This window comes from Meleagris gallopavo, chromosome 11, assembly GCF_905368555.1.
Source record: "Meleagris gallopavo chromosome 11, MGAL_WU_HG_1.1, whole genome shotgun sequence".
NCBI classification, from domain to species: domain Eukaryota; kingdom Metazoa; phylum Chordata; class Aves; order Galliformes; family Phasianidae; genus Meleagris; species Meleagris gallopavo.
This window is the reverse complement of record NC_139414.1, coordinates 3,179,943-3,207,240: the sequence shown is the minus strand read 5'-3', so window position 1 is coordinate 3,207,240 and position 27,298 is coordinate 3,179,943. Positions and strand designations below refer to the sequence as shown.

The window sequence follows — 27,298 nt, the reverse complement described above, 5'->3', positions numbered from 1 at the left end:
GAAAGCTTGTATGCAAACACTTGGCATAGCTCTGTATCTCCATCATATACCTACATCCTTCATGCCTGCCCAAAAGCAGCTAATGTTGGCACACAAGCTGGCACAGGTTTTGGATCAGGCCTTTCCCACACCAGGCACGAGCACGGCAAGGTACAAGATCCAATGCATCAGCTTTAGATGAAGAATTAACAAACAGCAAGGCCAGGGAAGAAGGCTGTTATTATGGAAGCCCTGAGAACAGAAGCTGACTGGTCTGGAGCAGATCTTTCAGAGACAGCATCCAGCACAGCAGAGATCACACTGCCTCTCGAGAACTGCTCCAAAATTTTATGGACAAAGTCTGTAAAAGAAGTTCCTTCACGACAGTTAAACACAGAGGGACCACTTCTGGCTGGGGTTGGTTCTCCAGCATCAGTGCTAGAGCTGGAGTAAGACACAAGAAGCAGCACCATGTTTGCTCTGATTTTTCACCATCTGCTACCATGTTCCTAGTGTCCAAGAGATGGAATCTGCCTGACTGGAGCAGGCAGAGCCCTCCTTGTACCTACTTCTGGTAGCAGCTGGGATCTCATGTCTGGCTTGGATTTGCTGTTAATCTTTGCAAGTTGGACCATCAAGACCTTTGCCATGAGAAAAAGCTGTCTCCCACTTACAGACCATCACTCTCCTGGGTTTTAGCTATGAAACACCCACCTTTTCCCACTTCTCTAGGAATGAAAAAGCTGCTTTTTGCTCTTGGCCAATTGCATCCCATCTTCTCCCTTCTTCCCTACTACTGGAGGTGTCAGCCTCCTATGCCTGATCTACAGGTGAATCACTGGAATTAAACAAAACAAAAACAAAAGATCTGTTTCTTATAGACAAACAGCTTTCCGTGTAAGCATTAAATATCAATTACAAGAGAAGTCATGCAGTGCTTTAATTATAGTCATGAAAAATCATCTCATTAATCAAGTTTCTAATCAGCTACTTTCTCGTAATAAGGTGGCAACTGCTATTTTATCGATTAACTCTTAACAGGCCACTGAGATAAATCAATCCTGCATTTTTTTGCATATACCCTGCTTTATAACAGGAGAAATTCTCCCTTTATCAGAGAACTTGCCTGAACCTGAGCTCTTTGCTGCCTGGTTCTTGGCAGTGCTGCTGACTCCCTCTGGGGCTTGATCCTTGTGGCTGGAAAGTGGGCTCTTTGCTCTCACTTGCTCAGGCTCTGTGGAAAGAGTTGTGATTTAGGTGGCTGGGTCCAGCTCAGATTGGAAAGAGGTAGAAAAAAAAGGGGCAATATGGGAAACAGAGAGCTTTGTCTTTTGAGAGGACATGAAAGGAGCTGAGCAAACTTAGTCTAGCAAAAGAAAAGCCAAGAAGAGACGTGGTCTAGAAATATACAGAGAGCGAGAGGGAGGAAGCGAGGGTGAAAAGGAGCCAATTCAGTCAAAGAACAAATGAGAACAAAGCAGCCGTGAATTAATATAGGCTGGAATTTAGAAATACACACTAAGAGGCTCAGAGCAGAAAGACTTTCTGACAGCCCTCCCTTGGGAATCGCTGGGCAAAACCTAAATGAATTTTTCACCAAACTGGAGCTGTGCATGGGGGAGATGTCCTTGCCAGGACTTTGCAGTGGTTAGGCACACACATGGGGCTCCAAGGAGCTCGTCCTGTCTTCAGAGAAGGGTTTCTAGGATCTACATCCAAGCTAGACGTGAAGCCACTTGATTAATTACTGCCTCTGCTGACTTCTCCCACCTACTGCTCAGTTCAACACCAATTATTCAGGATCAGCTCATAATAACCTATTGAAGAGGTACAGCTTTTCATTTGCATAAGCAGTTTCAGCCAACACAGTCTGCTGAGACAGAAACTACACGCTGAATATTTAGCAAGTCTGACGGCATTTTAAAAGCATGTGATAGCACACAACTGATGACATCATGTGTTTGTCATGGCTCCTGAAGCTGAAGACTAATGCAGCAAAGAGCTTAACCCAAAATTGATTGGAGCGGTGTTAAAAAAACAAAAACAAAAAACAGATTGCTTCTAGATTTAGACACAACTCCCTGAGAACCCATCGTGTGATATGAAAGTTTAAGCAGAACTGCAAAAATAGATCTAAAACCCTACAGCAATAACTGAGATTCAAGATGAGTCTCTCGTTCCTCTGCACAGGATCATGCAATGAGCTGGAATGCAAGGCCCAAATACAGTGTGACCCACAAAGCCTCAGCGGGATCAAGCCCCATACAACCTGCAGCCACAGCTCCAGTCTGGCAGGTGGCTGTGCTACAGCTTTAGGAGCTTGCCCAGGTTCCAGAGAGACCTGTTCTGGTTGGGGTTGGCTATGGGGCACACAGAGCCTGTGACAAATTTCAGTGGCATAAGCAGCACCTCACGCCCAGTGAGATGAGAAGGCTGTTGCTGTGCAAGCAGAGAGGTGACCAGGGGAAAGGCTATGCGACACAAAACGCGCAGCAAATCCCTGCCCAAGCCTCTGGCATCCCAAGCTGCTCCTGACCTCCTCTGACCCACCCACACATCTCTGGGTGGATGCAACCAGGTCAGGAGAAGCTTTGCTGTTTGCTTTTTGGACACCAATAAAAGCATCTCCATTCTGGCACGTGCCCAGCACAACAACTCTTTTGTTCCATCTACTTTTACAACAGGGAGGGGGCTGCCAGGCTATGCCCTGAGCTGGGTGCAAGCAGAGGTAACGCTCACCCAGAGAGAGAGCTGTCTGATTTATTCTCCACCAGAGCAATTATTTATTCATAAATTAAAAAAAAAAAAAGGAAAAGGACCGGATGCCTGCTCCAAGGTGGCACTCTGGGAGGAAGGAAGGTGCTGGGACCCCACCCTAGGACGACTGTCTGACAGTTCTCCTTCCCCTGCCTGCAATCAGAACCCCTGATTTAATCATCTCAATTGGAATGGGGGGCATGCAGTGCAAATCTGCCCTGAGCTGCAGGGCGTGAACGAGTTCCCATCACAGCCCCAGCATGCTTTAAGCACGCCAGCAAGGAGGATCCCAGGCACCAAGCTACTGGTTGGTTGCTGGTTCAACCAGCAAGGACAGACTTGCATTCCAAAGAATGAGTGGAGACGCCCAAGCAAACAAAGAAAGAGCAATTAAATAAAACAGCTCACTGCCATCCAGATCAATTTTATCGAATAATACATTTTCAGGCCAGGCCTTGTGGGTCTCGGAAACAGTCTGAACAAGCCGGGGAGAATTTGGACAGATGTTCAGTATTGATGAACCCAAGCGTACAAAAGCACGCCTCCACCCTGCAAGGCTCTGCAAAGGGATGCGAGGACAGCTTGCTTAGGGAGCGGGTGTTTGCCTGCTGGCTCTTTCACGTTCAAGAATCGTATTTTCCAGCATGTCAAGAAGGCCAGGAGGGCTAGAAATGTACATTCGCTTTTTAGTGACAGCTGAACTGCATGAAATCTGGCTCTGGGGCTCTTGGAAAACAGAGTAAATAGCATTAAGGCTTGCAATAAAACTACTCCACTTGGCAGCAGAAGGCTTTTCTTACCCGCTGCTCCTTTGGGCTCTGTCACTGTATCTTGCTCATGCACAGCAGTTCCAGCCTTGCTACCAGGAGCCTCCAGGGCACAGATCCACTGCACGCAGGACACTGTTCCATACGGGCTGTCTGGGACCTTCTCAGCATGGCACAGGGCAAAGCTCCTCATGCAAAGCCTGCCAGGCCCTGAATACTCCCCACTGTGCAATAGCCTGGCTCCATGCTGCCGTACAAATGGGTCTGACAAGCCTAAGTGAATTTTGCCCTCTCAGAGGGGGGTAAATGAAAGTGTGGGGGTCCTCCTGGGTCAGCAATCCCAAGTGACTCAATATGCCAGCTGCACAATGCCAAGAAATGCCAACCCGATGGCTGCACCAAGCCCTCAGCATCTCCTAGGGCTGGGCTGCAATGAGGCGCCAGGAGCAGCCATTAGGGCAGGATCTGGCACATCTTAGGGGAACACAAGTGGTTGTCCCACCCCAGAAGCAACAGGGCAGCCAAAGCCACCTCCTCAGGCTCTTCCACACCCTCTGGTTGTGTTTTATCAACACCACCTCCAGCTCTCCAGTTTCCCTAGCTCCTGTCCTGACAGAACGTGAGATTCAAAGATTAAGCACATTTAAATATTAAATGATGGAAATGAATAATGAATAGAATGAAAAACATCATTTATCACTAAATGGAGAAATTACTAGCGGAAAGAGAAGAGGCAAGAAGAGCCTGCCCCTGAGGTTGTAAAATGCCACGGCACAAGGTAGAGCCTCACCTCTGCTCCTGGACCACATGATGGCAACTCCAGGTTCCTCTACCCTGGTAATGCCCCACAGACCCCATCAGCAACTTGAAATAAGGAGCACAGCATGGGATGAAAGGACTTCCATCACCAAGAACACCAAGGTGCCCCATATCCACCTTCCACAGTGATTTACTACCTCCATCCTGGGTCTGGAAACTCCTCTCCCTGAGGTGAGCACGTGAGTTCTCAGCATCCCTTCTTCTGCAGCCCTTGCTGGTCCTTGAAGCCCCAGTCACAGCTCCTCTCATGCTATCACCACTGAAGGACGGTGAGAAGGGCTCAGTCCCAAACACCAGCCACTCTCCTACACACATGCAGCCAAATGCAGTCTTCAGTTCAAAGCATCATAGAGAGATAAGGGAGAGTGGAGCACACAGCCTCTCTGTGCCTAGAAGGAGATCTCTCAAAAGCTTCTATAAATGGTTCCACTAACTTTAGTGACAGCATAATTGCACATTATCTCCTACAGCTTCGCTTTGACAATTTCGGGGACAATGCAAAGAGCAAAGAGACTGTAATATTCATATTGACATTTCCCCAAAATGCCTCCCTTTCCTGATAAAGCCGCTGTCTTATGAATAAGGAAAGCTCAAAAAGGTGGAGTGGTAGGGACCCCTGTGCAACAATGACCCACTGCTTTTCAGGATGTGCAAGACATATCCCATTTCCATGGACAATTCTATTTGCAACCCCTCCACCAAAAGGGTTTAGAGAAGATTCACTTCACCTCAATATTTGGAAGTGGAGTTATTCAAAGATTTCAGCCACAACCCAGCAGATTGTGAATTCAGATAACGGCCAGAGTGCCTGAGCTGAACCTCTATGGGAGAGGCAGAGCAGGAAAGCCACCAAAAGTCAGGCAGAGCACAGCCTTGGCTGGGGAACCAGTTTCTGTGTGCTCCTGCAAGGCCAAGAGTTCCCACAGCTGTCTGTGCCTTTGAGTCCCATCTCCAAGGAGAAAAGAAGCTGGGTTACCTAGGGGTAGCTACTTGGCATCCCATATCTCACTTACTCAGCTCTTCAGACACAGCCACCAGCAATGAATCGGTCTCCTTTAATGCTGCTGCAGAGAAGAGTCTGGTTTTGACAGATTTATATTTAGACTCCCTTTCTTTTTTTGGTTAAGGATTTCTGTTTACCTTCTGGATAGAGCTTCGAGTTCACCCACAGAGGCAACCATCAAACCATGGAAAACAACAAAAAGTAAAGGATGTGCTAAAAAAATCCATAGTATCTGTAATACCCTCAATTAAGAGAACATAACTATTGAAGCCTGAAGTATCTTGAGAATCCAAGCCATCCATTCTGACAGCAGAAGGTGCCACTGCTATAGGTGGGAACAATATCTTTGCCTCTCAGCTCTTGAGCAAGGAATCTCCCTCCCCTCTACCTTTCAAGTTTTACACTGGCAAAGCTGTTTATGGTTTTGTGTTCTTTTTTTCCCTGATCCTATAATATATATCCTGGTTTTGGTGGTATGGCTGGGAAGGTTTAAAAGAGAAGTTTGTTCCACTCCCATGAGCTGGTCAACCGACAGGGATTCAAGCACCTCGAGTCTAAAAGGGATAAGCAAATTTCTGGTCACGGTCCAAATTTTAGAAAGAAGGGGAAGAAACTCTATTGAAGGATGACACCAGCGAACTAGAAAACACCTTCAAAGATGGTCAAACATTTACTCAAAGAGGCTGGGAATGGTGTGAAATAGCTGCAGTTCAGGAAGCATTTTGTTGAAGGTGCTCTTTCTTCCTCTGAGAAACAGCAGAACGGGCAGCATTAGAACTGGAAAGCTTTTTGTTTCTCCACCCACGAGTTCAGCTCCCCTGACAAACCCCCTCCAGCAGCTAAATCCTTCCATTTGATGTCCTTCCAGGTCACCGGCCAATCTTCCACCTCCCCGGTGCAACCTGGCTTCTGAGGGTGTCAGGAAGTGATGGGGAAGCGCTGCTTTAATGCCTGCGACTGCAGAGAAGCAAACTGTGATCCCCAAGGCAGCGTTGCTGTGAAGAGGCAACTCAAGGCACAGCTGTTTCCTCAGCCACCAGAGATTTGTCCCTGGGATTTCACATGTGAGGATGTGGTTTTTTTCTTTTTCCCATGAGCGAGAAGCCGTCCAACAGGATGCTGTGGGCGGTGGGATTGAAAGCCCGTGTTTGCCAGCTCCAAAGAGGACAAAAGCAGCTCCTCCTGAGAAAGGGCAGCACATGTCACTGAGACAGCAGGAATGCTGTCAGCCTCTCAGCACCACAGGCACTTGGCAAGAGCCCCCAGAGCAGGCTGAGCCCTGCCAGGCCTCCGGCTGTCCTCACCTCCTGCTCTGGGCCATTGCTTCAGCAGGACAAGGAGCTCTCCTGTCCCAGGGCCATGCTGGACCTGGAAAACCCTTCCCAGGCCATGCTGCACTATAGCTCGTCCTGATACACAGCCACGTCCTCACCACAGAGATGGGATTTGCCTCTTCTCATGATATGCTGGTATTGGGACCGCCCAGCCAAACGCGAGACCATATGGCAGAATGAGGACGGGCCAATATCTCACCATGGAAGTCATTGCGACCTGTCTTTCAGGCATTAATCTGACACACATCCGGCCCAGCCCCAGGGCTCCCTGCAGACTCTGGCCTGCTTGCCAAGGACACCTGTCTCGATTGCCTCATTTCAAGACTTTCTATCCAGGCCAACACAAAGGGGCAACTCAGGTTGCGACTAAACAACCAGCAGGTGCTCCCACCAGTGGGTGTTTCTCCTATGAACCAATCTTAATGCAATTCTGGGCACTGTGCCTTGCTCTCTGCTAGGGAGGAGTGATGGTAACCAGTCCCTCAGCATCCCAAGGGACTTTACCCAGGCCACTAGCCCGGCTCAGCCCCCAGCACAGGGGGACAGACCCCTCCAGCTGCCAGCACAGCCCCACACTGGGGTGCTGAGCCCCACCTCTGGGTCCCTCTCACCAGGAGCAGTTCCCCTGTTCGCAGCTGGCTTTACCCATCAAGGCTCCTTCTGGCAGAGAGCACCAGGGTGAGCGCTCCGTGATGGAGGATGAACTCAGCAGCGCCAAGCGCAGCTTCATTTTATTGCAATCAAGCAGAGTCCCGCCCTGACAAGCCGAAGGGTGAGCGATGGGGTAATGGGCAAAGTGCCACAGAGCTCAGCAAAGGAAGGCCCTCGCCTCCCGCCCAGTGCCCTCTGCCTCTCCCCAGCCGTCTGCAATCACTCGTGGAAGTGCCAGACCACACCGAGGTGGCTGTCAGAGCACTAATTCATAGGCCCTTCACGATTTATGCTCGGCCTTTCAGCCGCTTGCTTCCTCCAGCTGCAGCAATTAACGACGGTAAGCCGCCCCGGCGCTGCCTGCTCAGAGAGCACCACTGCTCCGAGCCCCCCGCATGATCAATACCACATTAATGGCACACATCTCTTTAACATCAGTATAACAACAAAGAATACGGCCAAGCGCAGCACATTAGCCACGAGAAGCAGATGATGATGGAAAAGCAGCCTGCACCAGCACTGCCCTGCTCCATTGGCCACGCTGACTTGGCTTTCACACTTCCTCGGGTGAGCTCATTTTCATGGTACAGCAACACCCCAGGTGAGCTCAGATGATCCCTAAATCTGAGCCAGCTTCTCCCTCTCTGGGCATCAGGGCTCTTTTCCCAGAGCGATAAACATACCAGCGTGTAGCAAAGTATCAAGTAGGAGACTTCAGGGGTAAAGACACAGTCCCTCTCCCTCTGGTGTTATTTTATCTGGGATGCATCTTGATCCAGAGACCACAGAAATAATCTGCCCGTGGGAAAGCCAGACCTTTGGGTGCACTTGGGGTATCCATCCAAACTCAATTCCCCCCAAGCAGCAGTGTGTACCAGGACAATCGGAAAAGCAATAGGCAGTTCCACTGGATGCTTCACATGGACCCAGCCCCAGAACTACAAAAGAATACAGCCCTCTCTAAATCAAAATGAGCTTTTAGCAAGGCCCACCTCACCAATACAGATTAATGAATTCACAGCTGGCTCATTACTAAATCCCCAGGCCCAGATTCCCTGTGACACGTGGAAGATGGGATGGGATCCCACGTAGCTGTGACGCACGCAAGTCTCTACAAATAGCCAAGCCAAATGCAACAGACTTGAAGAGTATCAAAAAGGTTTTGACACCCTCTGTTCCCTGCTTTTTGCGTGTGTTTCAAATTTCTGTTATGCTGTGGCACCCAGGGCACCCAGCTGGATGAACAGGAAGCATTTGAGCTCAGACTCATTTACCATGATAACAATGCAGCATAGACATCCAACATTAGTAAGTCCTCCATCCAAGGGAGGACTCTGCAAGGCAAAAGGTATGTTTTTGAAAGTCCCAATACCTTCCCCAGTACAGGAGAACATCTCTTCTCTGTCAGGTGCTTGTTCAGAACCCAACCCTCGGTCCCAGTGGGGAAGCAGGGCCGACCAAAGAATAGGGAAACACAGGGAACCGGGCTCCTCTGCCATTGTCCCTATCCCCAACCCTTGGCACCATTATGAAGGAGTCATCTCTTCCATATTGCCTCGAGTGTTTGCCCAAAAACAGGGGGACAACAGCACTGCCCACCCCCACAGGAAGCCAGGGAGGAAGGGAAACATGTTCAAACTGGGGAGATGCTCCTGCCCTGAGACAAATGGAGCCAGATAGACCTCCAAGAGAGGGAGAACTCTCATCCGAGAAGCACATAAAATATAAAAGAGAAGTCACCGTGGATGTTAATATATAGCATCAGGATTTATTCCCCCCTCCTGTTCTCAGTGTCATGTGACAACATTAATTAAATGTGTTTCTGACCCTGCTGGGCTTCTTTAAATATTTGCCATTCTCCACAAGCACTGTTTGGTTAATGAAATGAAATTAATGAGCTCATTAGATCGTGCTGTAATCTTTCAGATGCAAGCCTGGCACTCGGATTCACTGCCTCTTTTCTCTGTTCTCGCAGTTTAACTCAATGCATTCAGCTCCAGAAGCAACAGCAGAGCAATGAAGTAATCAATTAAGCGGGCAGCCAGACAAGGAGGGGAAGGAGGGAAGACTACGGCCAACGAGGCACAGCTTGGTAACTTTCCCACGGGAGCCGGTCCTGCAGAGCGCACTGCTCAAGCGCGGGTGCCGGCACATAGCTTTGTGCCATGGAAGCTTCACCAAGGTGAAGATCAACCCGGAGCAGTCTGATGTGGCAGGAGCCGGATCCATGGCTACAACTGCTCTGGTTTGCCTGTGAAAGCCAAGAGCCCTTCCTTCTCACCCTGCTCTCACACGCAGATCTGGGAAAAGAAGAGCTCAGCATCTCTTTGCTACCCACCCACCCCAATTCCCACCGTGCTGGCACAACCAGCCCTGGGGCAAATCCTCCCGTGGCTGTGGCTTGTGGCTTTGGGCAGCCTGGTCTGGTGGTTGGCAACCCTGCACATAGCAGAGGGGTTGAAACCAGATGATTGTGGTCCTTTTCAACCCAGGCCATTCTAGGATTCCTCACTTCTCCTCCTGCTTGGGGCACATTCACAGCCTGGTGCCACCAGCAGCATCATGGGCTGCACCACCTCGATTCCGATTCCACACTATTTAAGAAGGAAGCCTTCTCCCCAGAGTGTGCTCAGTTTCTCCATTGCCTTGTGAAGCTTCATCAAAGAATTAAGTCAGATCAAAGAGTCTCTACGACAGCACAAACTCCTCTGATGGGAAGGAATGCGGGGGGGGACAATAACATGAATAATGCTTCAGCGAATCTCCTTCCAAGAAAGCAAATAGGTGTATTTCTGCATGCATCTAAGCCCTGCAGTTCAGAGACTATGCTAGCTATGGTGACTCCTAATAGCACCGGAGGAATTCAGGGTAGGAAATGTATGCAAATCAAATTCTCTCTGTGGCTATATTCTCTAACAGATTGGATCACAAAGCTTTATCAAGCTCTCGGTCCCCGGGCTTTTGTAATTTACTGTGTAGCCCAGAAATCACACGACAGTGAACCGGGCCTGCTGGGGAAAAACAAAGGAATGATGAGCACAAACTGGGAAAAGTGAGAGGAACACATTCACACAGCAAGGCACTGAAAAATCTTAAGGTCAAAAGAGAAGCAATCCCCCCATTCTCTACAAAGGCCTTGGGAAAGCAAGGCCACAGTCACTACTAGAGAGCACACGAAAATCACTTTTCCACTTGCAGGTGGCAAGGCCAAGACTGGAGTACCCACACGAACTGCATTCCCACATTCATTCATTATGCAGCCCTCCTGCATGCAGGAATGATCTCAGAGGAGTCCTGAACCGCGTCCCCTCCATGTCTTAAAGGATTATCACAGCCTAGCTTGAAAAACCTGTACCGCCTCTATCCATTTCCTAACTCTGAAGCCTGGTGTCACTGCAATCCAAATGCCAGGCTCTGAGCTGGACTATCATTGCGTCCCCCAGCTCTCCTCCAACCCCATCACATGTGGGGTTCAGGCAGCCAACAGCCAGTCCCAGGAGGAATGGGACTTACCTCTCATTTTAAGGATTTGAACATCTCCACCTTTGGTGACTGATGATTAAAGCAGAGGGGAAAAGCACGGCTATCATTTACCAGTGACCTCACAGGGGCTGCTGATAATACAGGCTTGTTGCCAGCAGGGACCATGGCCAGAAAGTGGAGGAGTCAGATACCGAGGGCTGCAGTGAGAATAAATAAGGAAGCCAGGCTGACCTCCTGCCTTTCACTCCTCTCTGCTGGCACCTCCTGTAAGCATCAGGATTTTAGGGGGGGCTTGAGGCATCACTTCAGGCAGCCTGCCACATACAGGGGCTGACCCAGAGACATGGGAAAAGGCACAGAGAAGGGTGAGCATATACCTGGGGATGGTAGAGGGGCAGAGCAGGGTGTTATCACAGCTGTCAGACAACTCTTAAAACCCTCTTAAAACTCCAGCACAAAAGTGTTGTGCTGGATTGCCAGCAGGTTTTCCACCAACAGGTGCTGCAAATTCAGCAGCAGCATGATATAGCAGACACCATAGGCAGCACAGAGTCAGCTGCTAGTTCAGCTGGAGCAGATCAGTGTTTGCAGAGGAGCAACTTCACAAGGGAAGAAGGTTCACCATTCCACAGGGCATCGCACACAGCACTAGTCACCATATTCATGTATATTACCCTGTATTTAACCACTAAATCCTACCTTCCATCTTCCTCCAAAGGCAGTCACTGTGCTACAGGTAAATGCTAAGTACCAGAGCTAATCCAGTGTGGCCAAGTTCCCCAGCAAGCTGCTTTATGCACCTGAAAGGGCTCCATGACAGAAACCCATTCATCACAAGGCAGCACGAGCCCTTAACTTTTTCCCCAGTGCTACCCTGGGTGTCCCTGAACCCGCAACCTGAGCCACCAGATGCTTATTCAGTGGTTTCAGCTGCATCACATACCTGGATGGAGATGCACTTCACACCACTTCAGCCCACACAAGACCAGCTTGAGCAGCAAGAGCCATCAAACGCCCATGGGAGCATCTCCTGGCAAGTGACTTTGCACTCATTGCCTATCCTTGGGTTTCTCCTGTTGGAAATGGGCACGTGCACATAGCTGGGGCCCTGCAGGGACAAACAGCAGCCCAGAAGATGCCTTTGTGGCAGCTGCAAAGAGAACCAAAAGCCATGGGGCTGATTTGGTATACATTCTTACAAATGCAACTGCATTTCCAAAGTGTATTTATACCTTATCTATGGTGTTTACCCGTATGTTCAATAAATCATTATTCATTATCTGATAAGGTTCTCACACTGCATTTCCAAGCCAGGCTCACAGTTCGCACAGAACAGGACATGCTGGGAATACAAATCAAAAAATAAATAGAGCAGCTGTCTCCAGTGAGGCTGCTCTGCTACCAGGGGATTCTGGTGACATCGCCAGCCTTGAGACCAAAGCCTGGGTCACTGGTCCTGCTGAGCTGGATACAACAGGCTTGTGTTATGCAGAGCAGCCTCCTTCTTAGTTAATTACATGTCTCAGATCTCTTCCAGTGATAGAAGCAACATTACAAAACAAGCCATGTTTCTTCTTTTCTGCACTGCATTCATCTCTGCCCTGCCCGGACCCTTGCAACAGCTCGCAGTAACAGCCTCAGCTCTCCTGTATCTATGGAGCTCCCATGAAAGCCTAGGAGGAAAAACAGGTCCAAGCTCTGAATTTTGAACAGACAAGGAAACTTCCTTGTGCTGGTCTGTGGCCCAGACATCAAACAAGAGGAATAAGAACACACTAATCCAAAGCCCTCCCTGTTCCCATCATCACCTTTTGCCTCCATACAGCTCTAGCAACAAGAGCCAAGAAAGAGTAAGTCTGTGGCACACCTGAGGCCAAGTATGGGTGGAAGTGATCCCTGGGAAATGCACAGCAGCTGTAAAGGAGCACTCAGGGCAGGCCAGCACTGCTCAGAACAGGCATGGAGACGTGGCACAGCTGAGGGCCTTCCAGCCTCTCACCAAGACCTGCAGAGCAAAGTCTACATAAGCCGTACCTGGGACTGCTTGAACTCCTTTCCCCAGGTAACATAAGACAGATACAATTTTACACCACTGCAGACCATGGTCCTGTCTTCTTTCATAGGCTGGAGCATCACTGAGCCCCAGGCCTGAGACGCATCTCAACATAAGATGCAGAGAATAGCAATGATTATTGACAAAGCCATGCTCCAGCATAGAATCATTCAGGTTGGAAAAGATCCCTAAGATCCAGCCACCCCACCATGCCCACTGACCACGTCCCTCAGTGTCACTTCTCTACACCTCCAGGGATGGTGACTCTACCATCTCCATGGGCAGCTGTGCCAGTTCCTCACTGCTCTTTCTGAGAAGAAACATAGAGGTGAGGAGCACCTAGAGATGATGCTCCATGGTGCACAGAGATACAACGCCATCTCTCCACCCTTTGGCACTCCTTCCAGCACCAGGCATGAAGACTGGCTCCAGCTGAGGCTGAGCTTTACCACGGCTGCCAACAGAGCTGCGGTGCCTCCCATAACCATGCAGTAACCATTGGATGGGCATTCCCATGGGGATCAGGGGGAAGAAAGGGAAAAGGAAAGGGTAGGGAGTCAGGTTGAAGTCATGTGAAAAATCAGCCATAGCGCATCTTAAAACCGGGCTACAAGGAAGTGTGACATCCAATTTCTTGGGAAGGGGAGGCAGAACAGTAATTAAATTTTCTGATCTTGTTAGCCAATTTCTCCAATCACTGCCCCTGAACTGGAGAATGGGAAGGGAGAGGGGAGATGCTTGCGTCAGCGACGCTGGTGAGGGAAATTAGGTTTTCACGGATTATTGGGTTAGTTCCACTTCTCCCACTTTTTAATTTATTTGTCTGTATGTGCTGCCGAGCTGAAAGGCCGAGAAATATCCCTCCTTTTTTTCTCCTTTTTTTTTTTTTTTTTTTTTAATTAAAATCTGTAGTTTTGGAAGATGAAAACTTCAGAAGGGGAGGGAGACTGCAACAATAAAACCACGTCAACCAAAATCTGCTTCTCACCTAAACTTCTTCGTTAATCCCTCTTCAAAACAAGAGCTTAATAAGATCCCCTGTCTGAACTCTTAATAGCCTTTGGATACTTCTGCAGAGAGAAAAAAAAAAAATATATTAATTAACTTTGTTCTGTATTAAAAAAATAATAGAATTTACTTGCTTACTGCTACTTGCATTTTTTTTTTTTAATTTTTCCTTAATGCTGCAGAAGAAATCTAAGAATTGCTGCCTGTGTAACCCTGTGCCTCCATTATTTCTCAAAAGACAGTAACACTGCCCTTTTTTTCCTATTCCTTTTGAAATAGGAAGAGAAGACTAAAGTGTCCGTATCAGCAGCATTCAAGTAAATTATCTGTATGATTATTTCAGACTGCCTGGTGAGTGGTTTCCTAGGAACAATGCCAAGGGGCTATTTTGTTTAAGCTTTCTGAATTTTGGGATAAAAGAAAAACTGAGCGCAGGTCACACAGTGACTGGACTTCCCCTTTCATGACAGCTTTCAGAAGTACATGTGCACAGATCATCATTAGCCGGAGGTTGCTAGCAAAGGTTTCTGGGAATCCAGCATAGAGCTGGAGACAATGGCCTGCAGAAACAAAAGGCAGCATAGCTGCTGAATAAAAGAGCCCAGTAGTGCAGGTCGCCCTGTTCAGCAGCATCCTGAGATAACCAAGAGCCAGGTACTGGCAGCATGGGGCTGGGATCAGACTGCACAACAGCTTCAGACACGAGGGCAGTGGTACCAGTGCCCAGCTCTCTGTCCTGCCCCATCGTGCAGTCAAATGCTCTCAGGGTTAATACAGATGCATCATCCACCTCCTGGGGGATCAAGTCCTGAATAACCTTCTAATTGTCTGCTCCGGGCCTCTCCAGAGCTACTGGCACTGCTGCAGGAATAGCCTAGGTCAGCTATGTGGGATTTATTCATGTGTGTGGTTGGCAAAGCCTATGCAAGTTTGAGTTGCTGCTGAGCGGTGCTACACAGAGCCAAGGGCATTTCAGCTTTATGCACTGCCCTGCCCTGCCAGGGAGGGAGCTGGGGAGGCACAAGGAGAGAGGAGGGGACAGAAGTGGGACAGCTGATCCGAACTAGCCAAGGGGATATTCCACACCATACAACATCATGCAATAACTATAGAACTGAGGAGGTGGGAGAGCTGCTGCTCAGGGTCTGGCTGGGCATCAGAGGACAGGTGGTGAACAATTGATTGTGTTGCGCATCACTTGTTTTGTAAGCATATGATTACTGTTAGTGTTATTCCTCTAGACACAAGAAACACGACGAGTTTCATCGCACTGGACACAGGTAAAGGACAAACTTCCAAGAGAACGATGTGGGGAACAAAGAAGCACCAGCAGAGTATGACTTGGCAGGAGCTATGCAATCACTCAGCATCACTGATGACTACTCTTAGCTAGTTTTGATCTACAGTGACAGTAGCTTACTGCTCATCCTCTCCTTGTCACCTTAAATCTCCCCCTGGGGAGGCATCTCGCCAAAGAAATTTGGAAAGCAGAGCTGGGTTCCTTCTTTCTCCTTCAGGCACTCACATGAAGAGCACTGCACATCGCATCCATCCATCACATTGCCCACGTGGGATACCAGCACCCAGCTCAAACTTACTGCTTCCCAGGCAATCACAGCCATACCTGTGAGCTTTAATAGGAACAAGCTCACGGTTGAGAATCCTTAGCTGGGACAACAGTGAGACCAAGCCAGTGAGACCATCAGCCTTCTAACCAGTAAGTTCAGAGGCCCAGATTCATCCTACCTGCACTCACTACATCCACAGCAAATCTGGTCCATTTTCATTGTGCTGTCCCACATCACAATGTCCCACTGACCAAAGACACCCCTCCTTGGGCACAGGACTGCTCCTGGACATACCGGGTCACACAGCACAGCACGAAGCAGGTCCCAGACAGCAGACCTAGAGAGTGACAGAGCAGGGGAAGGTGTTTGGGCCACCAAGTTTAAATCAAAGGAAATAAATGTATTTAGGAGAGCCTTTATGCAAATCTCACATCCATTGGTGGGTCCCTTCTTTCCTGTCAAATGGAAACGACCCACCTTTACGCCAGGTAGAGCATTCTACCTGTGGAGCTTGCCAAAGATCCTTTGTTGAAAATCTTTAAACAAAGCAAAACTCACAAAAAAAAGCTCCTTGTTCTTCCTTCCCAATCAACACGAGCACGTTGGCTGGGGCCTGATTAAGATCCTCATCATGGCAGAGCTGTGAGCTGACCCACCCTCATCAGGCTTTGTAGCTGGGGAAAGCTAATTCTGATGGCAGTGAAGAAGAGGGGAATTTTGCTCTGATCTGCGGTGACCCAGACTTCACAGCCATTCAAAAGGAACAGCAACAGCCATTAAAAACTTCACTTTATACACTGAAGAAGCTCGTAAAGAGAGTGTGAATTCACAGAGCATTGGCTCAGAAAACCTATTCCCTGGGTGTCCCGCATGCTGCTATTGTCTGAAATATGGAATAAAAGGGAGGTTCATATTTTACTTCAGACTTATTTCACTCTTCCCTTGTTTTCTCCATGGACCGGCTAAAGAGGAAGTGATTTATAAGGGGAAAACAAGGGGAAGCAGTTCTAATTAATTGGCCAAAATCATTACAGCTGCACAGGCAACCAGCAGAGCACAGGGCAGCGGTTCTTAGAGATGCAGTACCACTGGAAGTTTCCCCGATAACCCTGCCACAAGCCAGAACAAAACTGACCGTTGGGTGCCTGGTAGAGATGCAGTCACAAGCACACTGGCTTCTGGACATTAACCCCACAAGTATCCCTCTTCCCCAAAGAAAGGTCTGAGTTGTCTGTTGTGAATGTTTTTTAGCTCATCAGATACTTTCAACGTAGCTTGATCAGGGAAAAGTCCCACAGGTGAACTGCAAGGGAAATCCATGGGAAATCACCACCAGTAGCTCCCACAACTTCTTAGGAAACTGAAAGCTCATGCACCAAAATACCTTGCGGGCACTTTCCTTACTCCCCTTGCCACTACATAAATAACCAGTGCTGTGAGCCATTGTGCTCCCCTGGCATGGCAGAGATTTGAGATTTCAGCCCCGCAGTGCTGTACCTGGCCTCAGTTCCCCACACTAGGGCACAGCCAATCGTCCTTCCTCACCCATTCACATCCTTTCCAAGGCTCCTCAGATGCCTTTTTACACCTAGAGGCACAGAGAGAAGTTTGCCCAGAGTCAGCACCAGCAGGGAGCTGAACAGGGTCTCTTCCATCGAGGCTGAATCCCTGCACGCAGATCCTCCAGTCCCTCTCCAGAGAAAGCTTCAAGTTCAGGATGAAGGAAGCAAGTTCAGCTTACGAAATCTCAGTTCCAAGCCCAGGAGATGGAAGCTCAACCAAACAGGCTAAAAGCCTCTTGCTTCATCAGAGCCTGCAATCCCACAGCTGGGAGAAGAACAGGGGGCTCCTGGTGTGCTACAGAGCCAGAGAGAAAGGAAAGGCTCTTTCTTGTCCAGAAATAATTGTGTTTGTTCTGCTTTCAGCAATATTATAGCCAGGAGAATGGGCCTCTGGGGAACAATAGATCACACATTGCAGGTGTCTAGTTTTAGGAGGGGGGAAACTCTCCAGTTTTCTTAACTGTGTGCCAGAAGTTCTCTAACTGAAGTTCATCTTGACCTCAGAGGGCTGGTCTGTTCCATGGGAGGAAACAGAAAGCCTGGGCATAATCGGAACAAGCTCATAATTAAAAGCACTTTAGCCTTTATGAGTTCCCAGATCACATAGCTGCAGTGAGGGAACTTGTTTTCATTTTACCTCGTTATGTATGGAGCAGTGCAAAGGTAATGAGCAGCCTGGCATTTGCCAGAGCCTGTCACTTGCAGGAAGAGGGCAGCCAACACCGGAGCAGATGCAAACACGCTGTGCAGCACACTGGTGTACCTCCCAGTTCTAGCACGCTCCCTGGTGTGTCTCCACAGGGGATTTTTATGGGTAGATGGTGTGGGGAGCAACTAACCAGGACAGCCTTTAAAACTGGAGTCAAGCAAAAGAGGGAAAAAAGAGCAACATGAAAATAAAATGGACTTTCCCAGCTACCCCCTGAAACATCCTGTCCCCAGACTCACAGAGGTGGCTGAGAAGAAATCCAGGTTCTGGTCAGCTCTCCTACAGCAGGACACACTGCAACTTACTCACTGTGATAAGTTTCAGTTCCTGCAACAAGTAAAACAAGACACTAATATTTGCCCAGCACTTACCCAGTGCTAAGCACTATTATTATGTGCCATCTGAGATTAACACAAACAGATTGCTTTGTGGACTCACTACTTACTGCCTTCCCTAGGCACATATTCCTCGACGTGCTTAGAAAAAGGTCTCAGGACATGAACTTGCATTTAGCAGGCACGAGCTGCTCTGCTATGGCCCCATTTCCTCTTCATATGGGATCCAGACGAGCCACGCTCTTTCCCTGATCATCTGCTCAGTTTGGAGCCAGGGAAGCCTCAGGGCTTTGTTTCAGCCTCCCAGCTCTGCCTGACATCTCCAGGAGGTGGTGGACCCCTCGGTAACTCCCCAACCCCGCATTCAACCAAGAGATTCTGGCAGGGCAGGAGTACCAGGGGGCATTTATCTCCTGCCACACAGGGCTAAGGCACAAAGAGAGGCTTAGATACCTGAGGAGCTGCTCCAGGAAGCAGCAGAACAGCCCTCTGTGCCAGCCTGATGAAAACGAGGATTTATTTAAGGCCAAGAACAGCATAAAACAAACAGAAGGATAAGCATTCTTCTCCCATCTCTTTCCTGCGAGGCTGAAGCAGTGCGGTGTTGCTAGCTTAGGAGCAGCTGGCAGGAGCTGCAGCACATGCCATCAGGCAGAACTTGGACAAAGCCCACTGCTCTCAGATGTGGCAAGCAGGTCACCTTACAGACAGGTGCAGGGAGGGAAACTCCAGCACAGTGTTCTGCTGACCAGCCTGGAGCACAGCAGCTGGCGTGCTACCATACCCCAAGTACCCAACCAAGTCACACGTTCAAATTGTCTAAAGCAGTTCACGGGGACGAGGCTCACACAGATGTCAGGAACACCACGTTTGGCTGCTTCTTGTCCCGCAGCAGGATGGAGACAGCCCCACCAGCTGGGAGGTGAAGGAGACGTCCACCTGAGGGCTGAGGTCAGTGCTGGCACGGCCTCGCAGAGCAGCAGGGAGGGGGCTGTGCAGCCCTCTTGTGTTTGCACAGCTGGCTCCAACGTGCTGCTCAACCACCATCGCCACGGGGGAGGGCGGGACATTTTTCCTTGGGATATTCATTCCTCATCCGTCTCGCCTCAAGAAGGGGTTTCAAATGCTCCAGTGTGCACTTGAGACAGCACCTGGGGAGGCCTCATCCCATGCGTGGGGGAGGAAAGACGAATTCTGCCAAGATGTAACTCCTGCTCCTCATAAAGTATAACGCAATTGTGTCACGTTGTGATGATGGCTAGTAAAGAAGGATGAGTGAGCTATGGCCAGCAGCACAGCCAAATGCAGTAAAATCCTGTTCCCACCGGCTGAGAAGAGGCTTGGAACCCTTGACCTCCTCCCCTAGGCAGGAGTATCCATTACCCAGCAAGTCAACACCACGGCCTGGGGCAGAGGCAGGGATTGGGGCTCCCAGCCCTTTTACAGCTACAATTTCCAACATGTATACCTCAAATCCAGCCAACCGATCCCTTACAGAGAGCAGGAAGAGTTGGGTTCAGGAGTTAAGCAGCAGAACCCACGTCTTGCATCCCACTCCTCTCCAGGAGCTTCTACAGACCACCAGAGGAAAGACCCATGGAACCTTGCACTGGGAGGAATCGTCCTTTGCACCTCATCTTCAGCTCCTCATGATTGAGCTGATCAGAGAAACCTGAAAGAGTCGCACAATCAAATCTCACCAACAACACTTAATTTGAAAGGGGTTGGACATTTAATCGGCTGTTTGACCCCCTCACTTATCACATTTTCTGAAATTCCTGGAGGCTTTCATTTCACACAACCTCAGCAGAAGGGGAATCGTTCACTTCACCTCCCCCAGCCCAACCACAGTCCTGAACAGTTCTTTGTACTGGATTTCACAGGGAGCGAGTGGAGCAGGGGTGGATTACCCAGTCTGATACACAGTCATAACTTTTTAAAACAGCGTTTCAAGACCTGCTTAAATCAACTCAATTGTGCTTATCAAAATACACAAACCACAAGACAAAATCAAGGAGAAATACACCTAACTTTTACAGAGCTGGGCAGCCAGCGAGCACAAAAATCAGACTTGTGTCCTAAAAATCAGCTTCGTCTGCAGAACTATGTATGACAAGTCACAGAGATTAGATTCCTAGAACACGAGTCCCAGAACCAACTCATTCCAAACCTGCAGGCAGCAAAGTGGGTCCCACCCTGTGCTCAATTTTCTGTTCCATGCAGTAACACCAGCAACAATAATGCCTGCTAATAGTGTTATCCTCCAGCCCATCGCTGTTCCTTATCAAACTGCTCTGTATGTGACCACTGAGATGGGGCTTCTGTTACAGCACTGACAGAAAGGGGACTCTGGGGAATTACCGTCACACATGAAAAGGAAAATCACAGAATTTATCCTGGCACAGACAAGCACAGAATTTACAAACCGAAGAGGCAGAACAGGGCTGGGGACAGGCATGGGCTGCAGAGGGAAGAGTCCCAGTGGTAACATCAAGCACCGTGATTCACAGGACACCAGTTCATCATGGATTCATTTTCCAGTGAAAACTGGAGAACATTCCTAAGCTGACATCAATTGCTGAGCAGAGCAATACCCCTAATCAGTAGTTTAGAGCATCAACAGACCTGGCAAAGTTCATCTACTACTACAGTAGTCCCAGCAAGATACAGCCAGAATCTTTGGACACTGCCTGCCCACTATGGAAGCAAACATTTCACTTGTGGAAAGAAAAGTCCTGATTCTGCAATGTGTCCTAAGAGCCCTATTATCTGTGATTAATAAGGCGTGATGCAAACACTTAGTTAAATCTGATTAGATCAATAGTACACCATGAATCACTTCAATAGGTTTCCTATAATATTTATATATACTGCAGTTATCAGCAACATTCTAATGCAAAATGGTCTGCCTTGAAATTTATTTGAAAAAGTACCTTCTATACTCTATTAAAAAGAGAAATCCACTTTTTTATTCTCTCTTAGGTCTGAGTTAATTGGAGAAAATCTTGTAGAACTGTGTATAGTTTTGCAAAATATACATTTTTGAGACAGTGTGGCCTGTTTTACCTCCAGCCCTGCCTGTACTACCTCCATTCATATTCCACCTCCGGCCTCCCAGCCACGTGCCCTGCAAAGAAATGTTTCTGCTAGCTGTGCTGAGTGCAGGGAGGACAGAAGCAGAAAGCAGGAGTGCAAGAGAGATAGCACGGGGTGGGGAAGGCAGCACGCTTGCACGCTGGTTCTGTGATGACAAAAAAACACCATGACATAGATATGAATTGGGTTTCAGGAACTCTTCCTGCACTAAATCAAGGCAGAGAATTTACAACAAATTAATGAAACTAATTTTTCTGACTGGAATCATCATCTGTGAATTATCATGTCTTTACTTATTAAATAAATTATCTGTGTCTTCCAAGGCATTAAGAATGCATCATAAATTATAGCCCTTCATAAATAATTTGTTTCTGCCTGAGTTTAAATATAGAGGGAGAATAAAGATAGCAAGAGGAGGAAAGAATACAGAAGATAAGGAAAGAAAAGAGGGGGGAAAGAGGGGAAAGGGGGGAAAAAAGTACAAAGAGAAGGAATAAGGATGAAATAGAGAATGAACAGAGAGAGAGGAGAAAAAAAAAAAAAAAGAGAGGTAAAAACAGATATGCAATAAGGCCAGCTTAGAAAGGAAGGAAACGAGGAAGGAAAAAGGAAGTGAGAGGCTGAAAAAAGACAGGACAAATAACACCATGTAATCTTGTAGGTCCATGTTAATTGCAGCTTGGAGAGCACGGCAGGAAGTGAATTACAATATCCAAGTTCTCTCCTGACTTTTATAAATGATTTCATTTCACTTGAGCTTGTTCCACGTCAACGAGCACAAACAGTCTGTCCAACAGATCTATGGAAAGGAAAGCCACCGAGGGAAGTGCACTTTGTCATGGAATAGTGACAGTATTTGCTGGAAGGAACTCTGAAATTTGTAAATGACAATAGAGAGGTAAAGGCAAGAGCTAAGGGCCAGGGTGACACAGCTCCCCCACAGCTTACCTGTTAAACACAACTGAACCCACACCGTTCAGGCTTCTGCTGGGGAATCCCTGCAACAGACTGGCCTGCAGACCTTGCCAGAGCAGAGCACACCTGCAAAGACAATAATATTCCCGGTCAAAGAAGACGAAGCACAAGCACTATCTTTAATCTGGTAAACTCAAGCGCGCATTGAAAGGAGACGCAGTGCAATTGCCCTGATGAAGCTTCCTCCAGGCCAGGAGGCAGCTCACCAGTGCAGGCTGCATCCCATCCCCAGCACGCTTTCTGACCAGATATCATAGAACGGCCTGGGTTGAAATGGACCACAACGATCATCCAGTTCCAACCCCCTGCTGTGTGCAGAGTCCCCAGCCACCAGAGCAGGCTGCCCAGAGCCACATCCAACCTGGCCTTGAATGCCTCCAGGGACGGGGCATCCACAACCACGTTGGGCAAACTGTTCCAGTGCATTCCCACGCCCTGGGTGAAAAACTTCCTCCTAATACCTAACGTAAATCTCTGGTATCATCCAGGATACCAGAACTCAGCACTTAATGTTAACACCCTGCTAGGAAAAGCACAAGTAGTTTCTAACACTTACAAAGAGCTTGTTGTTCTGGGCAGAGGCTGCAGAAGCACAGAAGCAACCATCCAGATGACTGTGCTCAGTATGGCTGGAGCAGGTCCTTTCTCAGCCAGACCACAGCCGGCCTCTGAAAGATGGGTTCCCACCTCCATTCCATTGCCAGGAGGGCAGATGTGCCATCTTCATCAGCTGTGCCCGAGGCTTTCTGCACAGCCATTATGGTGGCATAGAACAAGTCTTGGCCTTCCCGTGACACAGGACAGCCCATGACATTTCACAAGCAGTCACAAGCTCACTGTGAGACAGCCAAAAGCCACGCAGTCAAACTGGAGCAGCACCAAGCCCAAGATAACTATTTCACCTCTTGGCGAAACTCATTAGCTCAGCACCACAGAGCTGCAGCTGCGTGATTTCTTTCTGGTCACTCAGAGCACAGGCACACATCTGCATCTCCAGCCGTTCCCCTTCCCAAGTCTCAAGCCAGCAGTGGTTCGCATCTTTGTTCAAAAACCTGGGGTGCTTCATCCTCACTGTTCTCTACACCCAGGATTCAGCTTTGTCAGCAACTGTACAGGTGGGCCCAGATGGCAGCATGGCAGCAGCTGGCCCACCTGTATGCCCAGCTTGCCAGGGGGTTCTTCTAAGGGGAGCTGGAGGGTGGCCAGTTCTAGGAGCGTTTGGAGAATGAGCATAACAGCAGCTGTTTTCCTGTCTGGAAGCAGAAGGGCTCTGATCTCAGCCTGCACGAGTCAGGACAAAAGGAATGTGTTCCTAGTTCCTTCAAGTCAATATGATAAGCAGTAGATGTAGGCCCAGGAAATCTGTTCAGCAACTATCAGAACCGCCGCTTCACAAGCAACAGCAGATACAAAGGCACAGCAGGACAGGCCCCAGAAAACATCAGCCCAAGCAAATCTCTCTGTCTCTATGAGAAACCCTGGCTACGTGATGGTCTGGCCTTCATATCACACACTGCACATTTCCCCAGCCTCAAACACTGCAGCACAGCTCTTGCCACTCCTCAGGCTTGCCCAGCCCAAGGCTGTAAATAGCTTCCCCAGCTAATTTCATCATTAGCACAACAGCCTGCCAAGGCTCAAGCTGCAGTAGCAGGGGCTAGTGCCAGGTTCACTGCCTCCAATCCCTGCTCAGGGACCCGGAATGCTAAATCAAGTCATCTGGGTGTACAGTGAGATCTTCAATCCTGAGGAATGCATCTGATAAACACGGCACAGGAAAGAAGGGAAAAAAAAAACCAAGCCACAGAAACAGCCTCTGTTCCTAGTAGGAAAAGAAGAGAGAACTCAGCTTCATCTCTTCCTGGGGAAGAGTTTAGCTGGGTGAATGACTTACAGTGGTTCCCCACAGCCCTCCTGCCTGCCCATTAGCCAGCTGAGGGCCAGCTGGAGCTCCCTGCAGCACCCATCTCCTCCCCAGCCTCCGGACAGCCTCTCCCAGCAGAATGATGCTCGAGCAGCACCACAGAGGCTGTTCTCAGAAAAACGTCTTCTTTCTCTGCCCAGAACATCTGTGCCTAAGCCTGCTCCCACTGCTCCCTGCAGGCACTGGGTGCATCACTCAGGCTTTTCACACCTCTCTGAAAGTGCACAGCTCCCTCATGCTTCTGACTCTAAAATAAACTTCTAGCCCCCACCTCCCTATGCAAGCTGCAGCATAACCTGAGTGTATCCTTTGCTCCTCTCCATCCAACCACTTCTCCTGACCACAGAGCACCTCCACACAGCTCTCCCAGGAAGGACTGCTCCTCCTGCAGATCTCCGGCCTGGCTGCGAGGTCCCACAGCCTCCTCCCTGAGCTGCTGTGGTGATCCTGCTGCCTGTTAGCCCTCACAGGAGGTGATATTTCACCAACTCCCGTAGCTCAGGATGGAGGCCGGTGATGACTGGTAATAGAAAAGCTTTTCCCAGAACGGTCTCCAATTGATTTTAGGAAGGGTCAAAGCACCAGTCCTCTTCTCTCCACCTTTGTGCAACCAGCATCATCTCTGGGAAGATTCAGCCCCCCCCCTTCTTTTTGGTTCACTTGTTCCTGCACTCTGCATATTGCCCAAGGACTCAGCAGTTCCACCCCGAACTCAGACGGTTGGGATCCCCAGTTCAGAAAGTGGGATTTCTATGGGCTTTCTGAAGTAACAAGTGAATCCAGCCAAGTGTGAAGCAGGTCACTCCTCTCCTTCACAGCTTTTCACGCCATGTGTTTCGTGTCAAGACCATGACAAGAGCTGGACCCTGGGGACGGCGGAGGAGCCAGCTGCAGCAGCCTTTGTTTGCAATGCAGCCTCACTACTGCACACGCCTCTGCGCAGCCCCTGCTCCCTTCCCGAGCCTCCAGCCAGCACACATCTGCCCCGCAGCAGGCGCGCGGTTCCTTCCTCACCATCCGTGAGGACAGAGAGCCAGAGATTTATGTACTCTGCGATTTTATGCGCTCTCAGGAAAGCTGTGGAGGGAAAACTTCGCCACTCACAAAAGCCTCCATCTGTGAGTTTATTTATCCGTGCTGGGAAGGCTGTTGATTCTGTTTCTGGGTGGAAACTACACTGGGATCACGGCTTAATTGTATTGTTTGTTGAATTAATTGCTCTGTTTGATCAGTCTGTCTCCCATAATGCCTGGGAATTAGACATTTCTGCTGAAATGTGGGAATGGAAAAGCCTGAAGCTGTTTCTCCTCGGTAAATGAGCACAGACTGGCATGCAGTTAGCAAAAAGGGCCATTGTGGGGACAGCACATGAGTTGCCCAACGCAAATATTGTTGCAAAAGAATGTGCTCCGTGAGGTTAAGCATCCTGGGGAGAGCATACAGGCCAAAGGCAGAGAAATACATGGATGAGTGGTGTACTGGTTTGGCCTTTTGTTTCTTTTTCCAGCTGACAACTGCATTTTTATAAAGTCCTCTGGGCTTTCTTTGTGGCTGTGATCATTAAACTGGCACGCAAATATGACTGAAGCCTCTCCCCTGCTGCACCTCAACAGCCCAGTCACACAGCAGAGCAGCAGTCCTGTCCCTGCACCCTTTTCTCTACCTTCCCACGTGCTCCAAAGGTCAACACCCACACGATGACCCCAAACCACAGCAAGAAAAAACAACACAAGGGGATCCCAGGGGAGCAGCACAATTCACTTTGCAAACTCCTCCTTCCCATCGTGAAGAAGCACAGCAGGAGCAGGGCATTTGAGCTCAGAGCATCCTGCTGTTGCAGCTGCAGCAGAGGAATGACCGGGCTAAGGAGCCCAGAGACCATCCTGCAAGGTCCTGTGCCTGGCCAGCCCTACTCAGACCAGCATGGCCAAAGGGATCTGCTGCCAAGTCTTACCCTCATTACACAGTACTCTCATTTTCAGTGGATTTTCTGAGTCACCTGATACGTTTTCATGATTCTACGATCCTAGAACCCTTAGAGTTGGAAGGGACCTTTGAAGATCATCTAGTCCAGCTCTTCTGCAATGAACAGAGATACCATAGCTAAATCAGGTTGCCCAGAGCCTGATCCAGCCTGGTCTTGAAAGTCTTCAGGGACAGAGCATCCACCACATCTCTGGGCAACCTGTGCCAGTGCCTCACCACCCTCACTGATGAATCATGGAACTCAGAACAGACAAGAGCTTGGGATTATTTCCAGATTGGAATGTTTTCCCTCTCTGTTTCATTCCCAATGTGTCATTTTTTGGGTTTTTTTTTTTGTTTGTTTTGTTTTTTTTTTTCTTTATCTTTTCCCTTTTACATTTTGCCAGCAAATATCCAGCTCAGCTGAACTCCTGCCCTTTTCACATTCCTTTTTTCCACTTTCACAATCACAACACGCAACTTTTTAGGTTTCATTCCTGCCTCTCCCACTTCCCACACACACTTCCTTCTGCCCAGTGGCCTTTGAATGCAGGACAATAACTAGTGGCCGTGCCTGACATGGCATTTCCCCTCCACAAGTTTCTTCATTTCCCTTCTTCCTCTCTGCAAAATGAAACCAGCATTAAGTCTCCTGGGGTCACTGCCCTTCCACCAACCCTTACTCAGAGAGGACATTACTGCCTGTAGAACCTGATTCACCCAAGAACCAGGCACTAGGGTGATGATGTGGTCAACCAGATCATCATACTCCCACCATATCAGCAACATCCAAGATAGAGAGCGGCCTGGTTACTCCCACTAACTGAACACCCCTGTAGAGATCAGGGAGCCAGGAAAGTGAGATTGCTGAAGGATCGATTTTCCAGAGCCAGTCCTGCCCCCTCTCCTCACCTCTGCAAACTGGAGATCTCCCTTTGGTGGCAGATTGAGCTGCTGGAAATAGCAAGGTATTTCAATCGGCAGATCTCCCACGTCTGAGGCAGACCCATCCCTCGCTGGTGAGGAATGAACACCGTGTCTTGTAGGGGCGCACATCTCATTCTCTATTTCTCTTTTCTCCTTCATAAAGCTGTCAGGCCAAAAATAACATATTAGTGGAAAAAAAGGAATGGCAGGCGTAATATAATAATGTGATCAGGAGGCTGGGGGAGTGCACGTTCCTGTCTGGCAGCCATACCAAAGTATTTCCACAATGGTGACGAACAGCTACAGAGCAAAAGTGTCCTTCACTCATTCTTCACACCCTTTTCTCCCACTGCCCTGTGGATCCCCTCAGACATAACAAACGA

The 27,298-nt window shown here is 48.9% G+C and overlaps 1 long non-coding RNA gene across 10 annotated transcripts in view; it reads right to left on the bottom strand.

Moving 5' to 3' along the window:
* Window positions 1-22,910, bottom strand: part of LOC146543604 (uncharacterized) — an 89,032-nt gene extending 66,122 nt beyond the window's left edge. For 8 of the 10 annotated variants that reach the window (XR_014885451.1, XR_014885448.1, XR_014885450.1 and 5 more), the window contains exons 1-2: window positions 22,656-22,910; window positions 22,073-22,165 (exon numbers count right to left, since the gene is read on the bottom strand). This is a non-coding gene — a long non-coding RNA (uncharacterized LOC146543604). The remainder of the gene's footprint in view (window positions 1-22,072; window positions 22,166-22,655) is intronic. The other 2 variants (XR_014885452.1, XR_014885453.1) reach the window with 2 other exon arrangements.
* Between the last annotated feature and the right edge of the window lie 4,388 nt (window positions 22,911-27,298).